At 38.1% G+C, this 12,038-nt stretch overlaps 1 long non-coding RNA gene across 2 annotated transcripts; it reads left to right on the forward strand.

Moving 5' to 3' along the window:
- Nucleotides 1-2,382: 2,382 nt before the first annotated feature.
- Nucleotides 2,383-5,519, forward strand: LOC308399871. Of its 2 annotated transcripts, none has more exons than XR_013972259.1 (5): nucleotides 2,383-2,819; nucleotides 3,320-3,388; nucleotides 5,029-5,099; nucleotides 5,218-5,255; nucleotides 5,338-5,519. It is a non-coding gene; the product is annotated as an uncharacterized lncRNA (long non-coding RNA). The 2 variants fall into 2 exon arrangements; XR_013972260.1 differs by having other exon boundaries at nucleotides 2,383-2,584.
- The last annotated feature ends 6,519 nt before the right edge of the window (nucleotides 5,520-12,038 follow it).

Consider the following 12,038-nt stretch of genomic DNA (forward strand, 5'->3'; position numbering starts at 1 on the left):
TCCCTGGCCACCCTGTCACCTTGCTATCTTCATCTGCAGAACTTAGAGGGGCCAACGGGGTGGATACTGGTCCGCTACATATGTAATAGGAAATTTAGCCTGTAGCTTCGTATATTAGTGTCCTGCCTTTTATATCACATGGCTGAGCTGGTTTCTAATTAAGTGAATGAGAGGAAATAGATGGTAACTTAGTTTGATGTATGCTGAATTTTAATTGGATGACAAATTAAAGGTTTTCTGAATTATTTATCATCACTATCGCCAGACATATTCATATTTTTGCATTTGCAGAACACTTCCACAACCAACAGACCATTTTAGTTAAATGTAGGACAGAAGAACACATTATTTAAAATGGATTTTTTTAATGAGTGAAATAAGGGGATTATATTTAGTTTACTTTGACTTGCAACGCAGAATGTCTTTTATTGTTCAAAGCTTATTTTCCAAAAGCTTGCTCCTTCAGTCTTCATGTAAATGTTATTTTTATTGGGACCGCATTTTGTTCTCAAAAACGTCCACGCTGCATGTATTTAATGTTCTTGAAGTTTTCTTCATTTTTTTTGCCAAAGTCCTTCACTTATATGGATGGATTAAATAATAATCAGCTGAATATCTATAATGCTAAAGGCTCTTTAGAGCATCATTGATACCTACCTAACAGTTTCCCTTTCAGCCTGTAAACCTAGTTAACAATAAAATAATCTAAAAAAAATGAACAATAAATTAACTATGTTTAAAACTACTGTTTCTACATTGGACAAAAATTGGTCAAAAGGTTTAATGTCATATTCGATTTAATCTACTAACATCCATCCCTTTATTCAATTAAAGATGGACTAGGTGAGACAGAGTAAACCCCGTACAGGTTGCTGGTCTGTTGCAGGGCTTCCACTAACACATGTTCTCCTGTGTAGTGCAAACATAGTATGATCTTTTGCACATTACAACCAATCATTCAGTGTATGAGGGTGCATTGGTTGGTTCATTTTTAGTGCTCATCCAGTTTCTTTTAGTGAAAGTGCATGCTACATATAACTAGATATTGGCATCTTGCTGCCAAACAGCAGACCAATAAGCTGCTGAAGATCCATTTATTTTCCTCTGGACTATTGGAAAAATAAGCGCTCAACTCGGTCACACCTAGTGTTTTCAGTCCATTTGCTACAGGTGTATAAAATCAAACAGCTAGCCATGCAGTCTACCTTTACCAACGTTCATGAAAGAATGAGTCCTCCTAAAGAGCTCAGTGAGTTAGAGTGGAACTAACAGCAAATCAGTTTGTAAAATTTCTTCCCTGCTAGATGTTTCATGATCAACTCTAAGTAACATTATTGAAAAGTTGATGTGTTTAGGGACCACAGCAAGTAAGCCACAAAGTGGCAGGCCACATGACGTTACAGGTGACTCCGTGCTGAGGTGCATAAAAGTCACCAACGCTCTGCGGACACAAGAAGTGAAAACTCCAAATCTCCTCTGGCATTAACTTGCATGTCAGGAGCTTCATGGTATGGATTTGAACAGCTAAACAGCTTGTTGACAGTTATTTGTTTGTTTTTAAGTAAATAACATTCATAGACGCTGTGTACAGTGGAACTGAAGTCATTCAAAATAATGTTTCAAGCCACCTCTGGTATTAACATCAGCATAAAAGCTGTGTGTCAGGAGCTTCAGTGGTCATATCAGTATTGCGGTAAGTTTATATTATTGTTTGTTAGGGTTGTTTTAAAAAATGAATGTTGATTATGAAAGTTAAATACCAACTCCTGCAAAAAATAATCTGACACATACTTTAAAAAACTGGTGGCGCTTTCAATGGTGTTGCATTTTTTGCTATTAAAAAACCACCAGTAACAACACATTCAGTCATGGCCTCAGTGAGACAGCTTCTTTCTAACACAATTCCAACTTTAGCTTCTCAAAGGTAGAACTTATTACAGGACTGTTGCACCGAATTGCATCGAATTGTAAGAGTGTGTTGTTACTCTTCACCCCCTGTAGCTACAGATTTATGTGTCACATAAACAAAAAGAAACGTTATAAATGAATGGGACTAAGCTGCTGTGGCGCATTGTGTCTCTTAAAAAATGCAAAACTTCATAATGCAGAATGTTTGACATTTGAAAGTTGGAATCATTCTCAAGTATAAAAACTTTTCCCATTTTTTGGTCATTTCATGTTTGTAACACTAACCTCTTACTTGAAGTTTATGCTTAAGAATAAGTATTTGGTGCTTTTGCTGTCCATTGTCTGATAAGAAGGGAAAGCAATGATATCAATGAGTACACTGTAAAACCCAACAGTGCATCTTACTAAAAGAAGTAAGTTGTTCTTACTCAGTTCTGAAAAATAGTTAAAGTAACTTTCATGAAGTGTGTTAGGTAGACCCAAAAGTATACATATGATATAATAACTTTATTGTAATAAGTACACATTATGTTTTTGTAACGTTTTAAGTACTGTTGCTTTAAACTGTTTAAGTTGTGCTAATTCATTTGTATTAGTCATCATCCACAGCCCCGCCCCCAGTGTTTTGCCTGGACTTGTCGGCCATGAGACAGGAGCCTCGTCAAGAGAGTGGAAAGTACAAGATAAAGTTATTTTTATGTTTTTTTGTTAATGCTTACTTCTAGCATACAAAACGTACATTTATCAGACTGCTTTGTTTTAGTTGTACTTCGTTGTAATTTATCAGACTACTTTGTTGTAGTAGCTCGTAACTTAGCTTGCCAGCACACAATTCCCGCCTAGCGCTGTATGGAGTCTGCCTTCACAATTTAAAAAATTAACGGTTGGTTGCTTGTTTCAATCAATAGTTGGTAAGTAGTCTGATTTTTGCAAACTGCATGCCACAAAACCTTTGGTAAAATCAGTGTTTACGCTTTTCTGACTCTGACCTTTATCAAGTTCAAATGTAGCCTACTTTTGACACAGTGAAAATAGTAGAAAATTTATTTAGTGTTAATTTTAAGAGTTTAACGGACAAGTTCGCCTTCACAAATTTTGAATATGATGGTTAGTGGCATTTTAGTCGCGAAATAATTTACCTTTTCAAAGCTGCACTGCACCAAACCTAAACGTTTCTGACTCTGTACTTTCCAAGGGTTAGCCTATTGTGTACTTCACTTGTGTAAAATTGCTTTATTATTTTATAACGTATAGAGTAGTTGACCAACCTGAATTGAAAATGAACTGTAGTGCAAGAATAAATCTTACTGTTTTCCAAGCTTGTGTTATTCAGATTGACTGTTTTTAAGTGAAGTAAAAGTAAAAACTGTTCTGCTAGCTTTCTGTCCTCATGGCTTTTGTGTTATTACAGTCTGACGATTGAAGGAGCAGTAGCATGCCGAGAGATCATCCAGCACTGCACTAAAGACAACCAGTAAAGGTGATTTTAAAACGATTTGGTATCAAAATGTGGAATTGCAAGTTGTGTAGTTTGTCTAGTTTTTCTACTGCCATACAAGTCATGTTGTTGAAGCATTATCGGCTCAACCATGGTCAGTACTCCACAATTTCACCCTTACCCTGTCTCTACAACACATGCATGTGTACATTTAATACATTTAATTCATTAAAGATACACATGTCAACAATGCACACTCCCACGCAAAGAAAAGACGGTTCTTATCCAGATTTGAATAATTATGGATTTTGTTGCTCTATGTGTAATTTTAAGCAGCCATTTATTGAAAGCCAAATGTTTATCCATCTGAGGGGGCATTTAAAACGAAAAGAAACTGTTCCATGTCCTTTCAAGAACTGCAATTTTAAAACCAATGTCTACTCAACCTTCAATGCCCACAAATGCAGAGACCACCAAAATTCAACAAGTTACAATGAAGGCATTGTGCAAAGTGTTATAAATGTAGAACAAAAAGATGACATGCAGCTTGATTCAATGGAGTCATCAGATGACAATCAAGTGGCATCCACCAGTGAAATCAGTGGAATTGAGGGTTTAGAAAAGCAGTTGCAATACAATCTGGCTGGATTTTTCTTGAAAATGCAGACCCTTCTCCATGTGTCCCAGAGAGCAACACAGGAGATTATTGAGCATATTGATCAGTTGTTTTTGTTATCACAACCTTTGGTTAGAAAATCAGTTGTAGATATACTGAAAAAGCACAACTGTACATATACGGACAAACTGGTGGATGAGATTTGTCAGGCAGTTTCTGATAGTAATGTTTTACATAAATGTGTCACATCTGAAGGACCACTATCTACAGCAAAGAGGAGGAAATCATATTATGAAGAAAATTTTCCATATGTCAAACCTGTGGAGTATTTAATTGAATCGTCAAAGCACACTTATATGTATGTGCCTATTCTCACATCTTTGCAATTGTTGTTGAAAAAAAATGATGTGCTTGAAGAAATTAAACAAGCACCCACACAGATTCCTGGACATTTCATGTCATTTTGTGATGGATCCTACTACCAGGAAAATGTTCTACTGTCACAAGAGGGACAGAAATTGTCAATGATACTTTATGTGGATGATTTTGATCACAAACCCACTTGGTACCTCAAAGAAAATACATAAAGTCTTTGCAGTTTATTGGACACTGGAAAACTTTCCAGTTAAATCTTGTTCTGCTCTACACTGCACCCAGCTTGCTCTGCTGTGCAATTCCAATGATGTACGCCAGTTTGGGTGTAAGGAAATGCTGTCACCACTCTTAAATGATCTGAAAACTCTTGAAGAAGTAGGTGCCTACATTGAGACTCTTGGTGAATGTCTTAAAGGCACTGTCTACTCTGTTGTGGCAGACAACCTTCTGCCCATGGACTTGCTGGTTTCAATGAGAGTTTCAGGTCTACATATTTCTGTAGGTTTTGTCATGCCACCCAAACAGAAATGCAAACAGAAAATGCTGTTACAGGGAATTATGTAATGAGAACAAAAGATGCTCATGATAATTATTGTGCAAGAGCTTCAGAATGATGACATTAAGGAAAACTATGGTGTTAAAAACACCTGTGTTCCTTCTGACCATCTCTCTTTCTTTCATCCTGTCACAGGCTTCCCACCTGACTTCCTACACGACCTGTTTGAAGGTGTCATTTCAGTGGAGTTGGCACATTGTTTAAAGGTTTGATTTCTAAGAGATATTTTAACTTAGAAGACTTAAACAGAGCAATTCTGCACTTTCCATACCAACATTCTGACAAAGTTAATCGCCCTCATCCAATAACCTCAAATTTTGCCAGGTGAGGGACCATGGCCAGCACTCTTTCATGAGACACAGGTAAGTACAACTACGTATATAACATTTGCTGCTCATATAGTATGCTGTGTTTTGCTTATAATATTTTTGGAATTCTCTTCAGCTCTACTTTGAATTTCATCGGATCACCAATCAGAATCTGCCACATGTGTTTTATGCTGCGCTGGATGATTATGCTCCTCAGCTGACTGGACTTTACAAAAAGAGGAAAACTGGACGGGTCGGTGAAAGGATGGAGCAGCTTTTGTCGGCATATGGAAAACAGGTATTTAAAAGATACTAATTATTATTCTGCTTGCTTGGCAGTTGCCATTGTTATGTGTTTGTTTTTATATATATATATATATATATATATATATATATATATATATATATATATATATATATATATATATATATATATATATATATTAGGGGTGCAACGATATTCGTATCGATATTGAACCGTTCGATACAGTGCTTTCGGTTCGGTACGCATATGTATCGAACAATACAACATTTGTAATTTATTTTATCAATTTTCCTTCTGACGATGCTGTCTGTGTAGAGCGCTCAGTGAATCTGTGTTCGACTACTCCGCCTAGGCTGCACTGTCGAGCGCAGATCCACTGAGCGCTCAACACAGACAGCATAGTCAGAAGGAAGAGCGCAGGGCAAGCTAGCGAGACAGAAGTTAAGCTCTACTTGCAACAGGCAAATTGAACGTCATTCAGATCTGGCGTTTGGAATTATTTTGGTCTTCATGTGACGTATGACCCTGAAGGTAAGCGAGTCATGGACTAAAGTAAAACAGTATGTTGGATGTGCCATGCAATGCTCAATTACATTGGTGTGAACTAGTGTGTTAGCGCAGTTAGCTCGTTAAGGTGTTGGCCGTCTAGCCCCATGCACGGAGCGATCGGCGGTAGCTCGTTAACGGAGATTTGCCGTGTTGTGGTGTTAAGGTCATTTCAACGAGATTAACCTGAAAGCACTAGTGGGAACACAACGAATATGACTGCACATTTACGCCGACATCATCCTAGTGCAAAGACAAGTGGAAGCAGAAAAAAAAGCAAGCATGCTACTAACTTTAGCCGAGTCATTTAGACAGCTGTTAGCACATGATTCTCCTTATGCTGCTGAGAATATAGCCCAGAAGAAGCGGATAGTATAGCTTTTATTTTGGAAAGAGACATTTCTCTGTAATAAACTCTCTTTTCCAAAGATGAGTGATTCCTCAATCAGATACAGGGCTTGCAATATCGCTAGCCCGACGTCCTGGGGCTAGCGATTTTTTTCAGTCGGGCTACCAAAATCTATCTCTTCCCTGCCCGTTGGGCTATTGTAGGAAGGAAAAATATATGTCAATGCTTTTGCATTCTTTCAGAAATGTAGCTGGGTAATTATGTCATTGGCATCGGTGAGCCACTGTCAATATGTGACATATTGAAGTCGCGTTTGAATTTGCGCTTGTTTTTTTGCTTTCACTTTGCAATCGCGCGAACTGTGTATAGAGAGCGACAGCACTGATCTGTGAGTGATGATCATTTGTGCACCAATTCCTCTGACATCGTCTTATTAATCGTTAGCTTACTATGCAAACATGACAAGTGAAATCTCCCGCAGCAAGCTTAAACATGTGAGAGGTTGATCGCGCAGAGAATCGCTGAGCTTATGTGAGTGAGTGTGTAAAAGCATTTCAGTTCTGCTGAGCCAAATAAGACAGGTCAGGGTGAAGAAGTGACAGCCAAAGAAAAGCTTACCACAAAACGGAGAAGTTATGACAAATCAGACTATAAGGCAAAAAGAAAGTGCAGCTTCATGGTTTCATGGACAAAAGAATTTCTGTGGCTGCAATATGATGAGCTAAATAACCAGGGCTGCACATAAGTGGTCCGCAGGTGCGCATTCGCTGTCAAAATAAAAAACACGCACAAGGGTTAGGGTTAAATTTAAAAACTGTACCTTTGAGTTAAAATATATATTTATAATTTTAATAAATGACAAATTAAAAAGGCATGAACATTTTTTTGCAAGGACACAAATGACATCTATGCAACTAGAACAGCAGTTCTGGCCGGCCTACCAATGTACCTCAGAGATTTTCAAAACATGCAAGGTACTTTGGTATTACAATAATTTGCACATTTGAATTTAAAAAAGGTTGAAAGGAGTTTATAAGTCATCTGGACTTGGGTTGAAAGTTGAAGACGTGAAGTTGAATGACTTATAAACTTCTTTCATCCTTGATTTGACTACCTGGATGAATGAAAAATGAACCTTCACTGTCAACTTAAAACATGTTATGATATATAGAATTTGAAAAACTGAAGAAAGGTGCCTGAACATTTGTATTTATGCTTTTAACAGAGATATTACAGATGAATAATTGTGCACTCTGTATTATATCTTAGGGTGAAATTGAGTTCTATGAAGCCATAGAATTGCTCTGGTTGCTGATGTCGATGAAGAGGAGGTGCCTGGAGGAGTTCCTTTCTCACCACGCCAAGTGTTCATAGAACTTGAAGATCAGTTTGTTATGACTCATCACTCATGGACTGATGCCCTGGTGTCTTTGTTTGGGCTAATCTATGCTCTGCATCTGAGCTATCCTATGAAGTATACTGGCTTTTTTGAGTTCATTCAAGTAGTGTTGCTGAAGCTAGACGATGAGAGAAAGCAACTAAAACCAAAATTGCAGACACTAAAAAATGAGCTTGTGCAGATGATGTTTGTTTTTCACTGGTCACTATATTCGTGCTTTTTCAGTTATCTGTGAATGGCTTCAATAGTTTTATTTGTTCTGGGTAATTAGCTTTCTAAAAGGCAATGTGGAGAAAGCTAAGAATAAGGAGAAAATCCATATTTGACGTTTTGTTTGTGATTGAAAAAAATCTTCACATAGTGTGTAATCTTAAGCTTATTTCTAAAAACATATTTTAGTTACATGGAAATCTTTTGCGAGATAACTGATAATTAGTCAATATGTACAGTATACTTTCATGCTTTATTTTTTAATTGTGTGATGAGTGCCAGTTCACTCGAGGTCTGGGCAAAACTGTTGCGAAGCCACAAATACCTTTGAGAATACTTTTTGTTAGTGACATCCTTAGTTCAGCTGTTTTCTATAGTTGCATTGCTGTAGTGCATGTGATTTCATTATTATACTAAATGTTACTTAAAATTGTGATTGTTATGGCTCTAATTGCCTCTAGACTATTGTTTTTTTATGATGTACACCTATGTATCAGGTCTACATGACTAAATTTGTGTTTTGTACATTTAATCGATTTTCAAAATGCTACAAAAAACATTCAAAATTCCCTAAAAGTGCAAGTTTTAAAATGCCTAATTATTTGTTATTTGATAATGGCTTTAGCAGTCATAGGTTATGACTGAAAGTATGGTTGTATTCATTCTGTATTTTCTCTGCAGTTAAAGTTAATAAAAACTGAATGGAAAGAATAATAGCTTGGTTTTGTGTTAATAGTACTTGAACCATTTGGTGCAATCGGTTTCCCCAATTGGATTAAGTTGTTTAAATACAACTATTTAAGTTAATTTAACTTAATTTGAATATGAGCATGTAACACTTTAAATAAGTTTGAATAAATACAGCATCTTAGTACAAGAAATTTAATGGTTTAAGTTGAAACATACTAAATACAATGAGTAAATAAACATAATGCATTTGAGTTACATTATCATATTTGCTTTGGGTTCTTGGGACTCTAATAAAGTACTTAAATAACCCCAAACTGTTTAAGTTATAAAACTTGAATCAATTGGTGCAATCGGTTTCCCCAAATCATTTGAGTTAACTTAACTTGTCAGGTTTTACAGTGTATGTGCACAGAGAATACAGATTAACACTTTCATCGGACTCATCGAGGGGATTAAATGTATCATTCTTCTCTATGCGGTGTGTACACATCATCTTAGCAATATCAGCCAGCAGTAAAGCGTAGCTCATTAGAAGCGCTATTACAGTATTCTAATAAGAGAAGCCACAGCAAGGCGTGAAGACACGGTGTTTGATTATCTCCACTCCGCCTCGCTGGCTCCGCCCCTGCACGCCCTGATCTTTTCTCTCTGATCCATCTACAGGGCTGTGTGGTTTAATAGGCCTCTATGTAATGAGTAATGAGAAAGCCCACAGCCAGGTAGAACAAAGCTCAGGAAATGGATGCGCACATCAAAGAACAAGTGTACACTCTCAAATACAGCACTGAGCTGCTTAACAGAAGATGACCAGTACAGAGAGGCCGTTTGGTTTTGTTTACTTAGTTGAATAATCAATTTATGCAGTTTTGCATTACTTTAAATTATATAAACCATTAAATTGAAGAGAAACTTTAAGAAATAACTGAATCTGAACCTGTGTTCTGGCTAAATAAATGAGTGAGCATGAACATTATGTATTTTTGAAGTTCTTAATTGTCATGCTCTGTTTTACTAAGTAAGGATTTGTATTTAATATCACTGTGAGTGGAACTGAATAGGAACACCCACCAAGCTTCTCTCTTGATCGTGGCTCCAAGTGGCAGAAATTAGTTTCCTCTGAAGCGTGTCTGAGCTCAGCCTCAGAAATGGGGTGAAGTGCTCAGTCATTCAGGAGAGGCTGAATGTAGAGTTGCTACTCCTCCACATCAAAAGGAGACAGGTGACGTGGTTTGGGCAGCTGACCAGGATGCCTCCTCAGTGAGGTGTTGAGGGCACGTAATGGATGCCAGACCCACGAGTCTCTGGAGATTTTACACCTCTGGGCTGGCTGACTGTGTGTTTATTCCAGTTATTTTATACTGGGTTTTACATATGTAAAGCCTAAGCAACCGTATGGTTTTCTCATTGAGGATGGCAACACTAACTAAAAACTACTCATTCCACTGGCTTAGAGACCAGTTGATGACTGCCTGGCAACCACTGGTTGTCACGGAAAAATGCATCTTTTCCTGTCATTTTGAGTGGTTGCTAGCAGCCGTTGTGAAAATTATCGCTGCAGCCCCAATCATGAAGGCCTAGGCACCAGTTAGTTACCCCGCCCCCCAGTAACTACTCGATGGTGGGGAAAAAGTACTTTAAATGAGAATGATCTCCATTTCCAGCTTACGTCACACTTTCTCATGTTTCACTACCGCTACTGCTTATTGGTTGGATAGTGAGTGTTTGCAGACAAGTCACTGTCCTCCATGCAAACTACAGCCGACCACGGCAGTCTGCTACCAACCAAAGCAATCAAAAGCAGCTTTCTGGAGCAGCCAACCTGTCTCTATGCCTGTGTGAGTGAGGCTTTATGCAGATTAAAAAAGACTGCTGAAACCCATCCAGTTCTGACAGTGATCAAACAGAGCCCTGCAGCCTAAGTGCAACAGCAGGCTTTATTTATTTTATTTTTTAAATATTTGAATTTTCAAACTTGTATTCTTCAGACTTCAGAATGATGAAGCGACAACCAGAAATGATGGCTGCTTCTTCTGGAATCAAAAAATGTTCATACGTTCGACACCTTGGGACTGGTGAAGGACACCATTGTTAAAAACAGTTCGCCCTTGATTATTGCTACCCTTGTTCTCATGCCTTTTTAAAAAGCAATACTTGTTTCATCTGTTTAGAGTTAAATGAAGCAAGATAAGACTCCATGTTATCGGAATTTAAGGTGATAAGGGCAGTGATCAATACTGTGATTAAAAGATTGGAAAAATAAGTGTAGTTTTGCATCTGTAATCCCTACAGATGTGTAGAATTAAAAGTGATTCAGTCAGATATTGATTTATTCATCTTGTCAGTGTTGGCACTTGACTGTGGAAAAGCCCCTCTGTGCACCTTGCCCTCTCTGTTGTAATTCAAGGGGGAGAGGCAGCTATTAGCAGGCCAGGGAGAGCACTGTTCTCTACACCCAGCCACGCTCCGTGTCTTGTGCTGTAATCTGTTGAAATTATTGATTTTCTTTACCTTAGTTTCTAACACCATTTACTGTATTCTGAGGGTGCGGACGGAGACAAGCTGTGAATTCACAAAAGAATTCAGCCAGTTCACAGATCAAAGCTCCCCATTTCCTTTGGCGTTAAACACTGAGTGTTAACAGCGGGATAGGCAGGTTGCATAGGTCATCCTTAAATGAAATAAATAATACTTGATTAACAAAATTCCATTTTGTGCTCAGCGTATGCTTTTAAGCCCACATCTTGCTATATTTGTGACGCGTAAACTTTGTGGTGTAGCAGTGAGATGACAGACACAGCGGGGATTGTGTTAGTAGCAGTCAGGTAGTGCAGTGCAATTCTGGCTTTTCCTTTTCAGATGATTAAATCCCTTAACTATCTGAGGGTGGCAGGACAGGTATGTGCGTTCCATCTGAAGCCTGTAAATTAAGGGATGTGGTGTGCATTTTCAAAGCGCTCCACTATCACGCATGTCCCCTGCACTGTGGGTACCCTGATGAAACCTTGCGCAATACTGCCAGGCCTGGAAATACACAGCCAAACTGGTTTGCTGTAAATTGGTTGGCTGCTCTGCAGGGCTTTTAATTTCAGTGTGGATCATCATCTCCTAGTCCATGAGAGTTATGTGTGTTTTAATACACACATACTGTCTTCAGCACATGCGTTGCCCTTGATGATTGATGATTGATGATTCTATTGAAATGTCACATGTAAAGACTTTGAAATCTGATTTTGAATGCACGCCACACATCTCACAGGCAGCAAACAACTTCCCCTGGTCTGCACAGTTAGCTTTTGCTGCCTTTAAAATACAATATCCTTATGTGATTACATTTATGACTTGAAATCATGATTTCACCCTGTTATGCAGCGAGGTGTG

Source organism: Rhamphochromis sp. 'chilingali', assembly GCF_963969265.1.
Source record: "Rhamphochromis sp. 'chilingali' genome assembly, chromosome: 7".
Classification (NCBI taxonomy): domain Eukaryota; kingdom Metazoa; phylum Chordata; class Actinopteri; order Cichliformes; family Cichlidae; genus Rhamphochromis; species Rhamphochromis sp. 'chilingali'.